The sequence below is a fragment of the Acomys minous genome, assembly GCF_964271855.1.
Source record: "Acomys minous genome assembly, chromosome: 9".
NCBI lineage: Eukaryota > Metazoa > Chordata > Mammalia > Rodentia > Muridae > Acomys > Acomys minous.
The window spans coordinates 74,741,504-74,745,646 of NC_140490.1; positions in this window are offsets into that span (position 1 = coordinate 74,741,504).

The following is a 4,143-nucleotide window of genomic DNA, read 5'->3' on the forward strand; positions in this document are numbered from 1 at the left end:
GGGCTTTCTAAAAAGCAGCCACCTCTTCCCTTCAGTCTTAAGAAAATGTGAAATATTTCTACTATTCTATATGTATAAACACATATAAAAAGCCTTAAATATAAATGTTAAGTAATACCATGAATACATAGAGATACACAAACAGAAGCAGAGACAAAAGACCCACTGTGTCAAAGGATGGATATGCTTTTGGTGTGACTACACAAATAATTTCACTGTGTCTGTGTCTATTAATACATTTTATAAAAGTGAAGTATGCAGTTTTTATTAAAATTTAAAGAAACAGAGAGGAGATTCAAAAAAAGAAGAATTATTCCCCATAGCTTAGTGAAGGAAGTATCTATAGTGAATACAGCCTGAAGGGGTTGGAGAACGGACTCAGCTAGGAAAGTGCTAACTGTACAAGCATGAATACCTGAGCTTGGATAACTAGCATCCATGTAAAACGCTGCATGGTAGTGTGTGTCTGAGACTACAGCATGGGGTGGGGGTGGAGTAGGGAAAAATTTTCCACCTTACTTTATATGATACCAGCAGGAAAACTAATATTAGTAAACAGAACTTCATCATTAAAATAGTTTCCAATTCTTATGTAAATATTGGTTTATTAAATCTTTTATTATACTATAATAAATCATTATCAAACTCATCATAATGGGATAAGTACAGTTGATCATGAGAAAACCATTCAGTGTCATTTGTGACACCAATGGAGTATGAAGGAAGTGATTATCTTAAAATTTTATGAAACAACTTGGTAAAACCCAATGTAGAATCATTATAAAATTGAAATATTATTAAACATTAAAGTTAATAAATTATTTTACTAATCTCTTGGGTTAAACAGTTTACTCAAGGCTCTCTTCTCCTCCCTGTTCCAGACACAGTGTGTCTTCTTGTGCAGGGCCAGCCTCAGTTTTTGATGAAGGTCGGAGTAAGCAGATTTGTCCGTATTGGGCCCCTGGCTACCAGGGATTGTTGCCATCAATGACCCTTTCATTGACCTCCACTACATGGTCTACATGTTCCAATATGACTCTACCCACGGCAAGTTCTGCAGCACAGTCAAGGCTGAGAACAGGAAGCTTGTCATCAACGGGAAGCCCACCATCATCTTCCAGGAGAGAGATCATAGTACTAAAAGCTATAGATAAATGGCTTTGTAGATTTTTTTAGAAAGTACTGAAGGCATCAAGTACACACAAAATAAGGAGATAAAGGGATGTATGTGACATAGCCTGCAGAATTGCTAAAAAAAAAATTATTGCAGGCAAAGAAAAAAGAAGTGGTATATTAGAAATACGGTTTTTGACTCATGAAATTAGCAACTTTATGGAGACAAAGTGATTTAGGAAATTAAAAGGATGGGAAGTGCATGCATTCAAATGCCCCTGAATTCATAGTAGGAAATGTTGAGTAACTAGCAGGTCGGTCAGGGGAGCATGACCTCATTTGATGATATATGTATGTGAGCCATGCAGCCAGTTGAGGAGGAAACCTGGTAAATCAACGTTCACTTAACTGTGAGAAATTACATGACCCAATAGTCTCTCATCAGCACACTTGCTCAGCAGGAATACTAGCTTGGATCATTAATAGTAGGGTACAGACTTGGTGTAAACAAATCAGATACTTCACTCTTTCAAAAAAAATGTAATGGAACTAAAATTGTCAAAATGAACCTATATGATGAATTTATGAAGATCAAAAGGATATGAACACGCACATCATGCTCTGTGATAGTATATTAACTAGTGTGGAGCTGGCCCAGGCTTTTTTTAAGGGGAAAGGGAAATTTCAAATCAATGCAAGCCTTTCATCGCTCAATCTTCCTGAAAACTGAAGAGAGCAAGACACTCAACCTTTTCCTCTGAATTCCCTATTACAAAGCAGTCTTCAGAGGAACTTCCTAAACCGGCAGTTGCATTTGTTCTTTTTCACCATCATCAGGTTTTGATTAAACTCAGAGATGAACTTAAATGGTTCATAGAAGTTCTCCAAGTGATTCTGGTTAGTGTCCTGAGGCTGGCATGTTGCCCACGGACTTGTATAAGCACCGGAGCCACCGGAGGATGAGGGTCAAAGATTTCTAGCATCTATTTGATTGCTTTGAGGGTTCTCAGGAATTTGAAAGTTTGATGAACTCCCCATGCTGGTCTGACGTAGGCAGGTCCTGGCAGCATTCTGCTAAGGACAACTTCAGTGCCCTGTAAGTTAACTCCCCCCCCCCCAAGGAAGAATATTATCAGCAACAAAAAGTTGCTCATTATTTCATTTTTTAAATGTGTATGTGTGTGTGTTGTGTGGATATTAATTTGTATGTCTGTATGTGCATAGATAAACATGTGTTACTTGCCTCTTCCCATCTGTGTGTGAAGACCAGAGGACAATTTCAGGTGTCATTCTTCAGATGTGTCTACGTGTGTGTGTGTGTCTGTGTGTGTGTGTGTGTGTGTCTGTGTGTGTGTGTGTGTGTGTGTCTGTGTGTGTTTGAGACAGGATCTTTCATTGGCTCAGGACTTTCTAAGTACCTAGGCTGGATGACTAGTGAGCACCAAGAGTCTGCTTGTCTGCAACTACAAGTGTGTACTACTGTATGTGGGTCCTGATGCTTAAACTCGGGTCCTCTTGTTTGCAGGGTGAGCATGCTTCCACTTGTGAGTGAGCCCACTCCTCCTGTTTTAACATTCAGTGTATGTTTAATGTACATACTCAATTGTGCAATGTGACAGTTTAATAATACCATGCAATGTGTGATGATAAAACTTGAGTACCTGTTTTTTATCTATTTAAGAATTTATTATTCTGATTGTGGTGGAAACCTTGAATTTTTTGTTTGTTTATAAAAATTGTTGTAAAAGGGGGGGTGGATAATGGAACAGAAAGGGTTAAATGGAGTGAGGGAATGGGAGTGCAGAGTAAAGAAAGAAGTGTGAGAAGGGATCATTAACTCTAAAGACATTTGAAAATGTCACATGGAAACCTACTGCTAGAGAACTGTCCCAAAATATATATGTATGTTAAAGAGATCTAAACTGATTTACCCATTTGTGGGGCAACAATAACAACTTTCTCTAATACTATAAGCCATAAAATCCCATAGACACCCTACCACCACACACACACACACACACACACACACACACACACACACGCTATTGCTGAAGGCAGTACATATTAGTGATAGGACATGGAGAAATCAGGTGATACTGACTTGGAAGTTTCACAGCTACTGGCTAGCTTTAAGACTGCAAGAAAGTGCTATGCACAGGACCAGAGTGGAAAGCATACCCAGTGGCCTTCCCCAGCTGTGAACTCTGTGAGCTGTAATGCCTGGCCTGGCAAGGTACGCAATAGGAGTAGGAAGCTCACAGAAATGACCAGCCACTTTGTGCTTAGTTTTAAAGCCTGCTCTACAAGATAGAACCCATGCTTCGTGCCGCTGACTGACACCCCCAAAACAAAATAAAACAAAACAAAAAGACAAAAAGCATTCCTGGCTAGGTCACTGGCCCTTGGGGAGACCATAATAATATTCTTTTACTAACTGGAAACAGTAATAAACTTCCCCAAGCTCTTATTTTAAACCCATAGATTAACTCTATTTCCCACCAGAGAAGTTTCCTCTTCAGTGAGAGGGCAGTTAATGAGGAGACCTATGCCTCTTCAGCATGCAGAGGCTTAAGAGTCTATGGGGTGCTCAGCTTTAAATGGGGGCAGCTATATAGCACCACTTCCTTCCAAAGCTCAGGGATAATCTCATATGATGTGGCAGAAAGACTGTGGAGCCAGAGGGACCGGAGGGAGGAAACACGTATAGTGAAATAATATTTGTCAGACATGTCTGTGTCTGGCATGATCTACACCATCTACATGATCTATACATGATGATCTCGCTTTCACAAAACCTACACTAGATCAAGCCTGCCCAAGCCACGTTTGATGGGGAGGGGTTGATGAAGTCCCTCGCTCCAGTTGCTGCTCTTACACCCTTGGAGGTACAGGCAACACAAAGTGTATATACATTGAGCTGCGTAGAGATAGCGGCGGCGTGAGCACAAGCCAGACGGCTACTGGGCAACTCTGTGCCTCGCGGACGAAAACCAACTACACGTGGGCGAAGGAAATCCTAAGAAGCAAGAT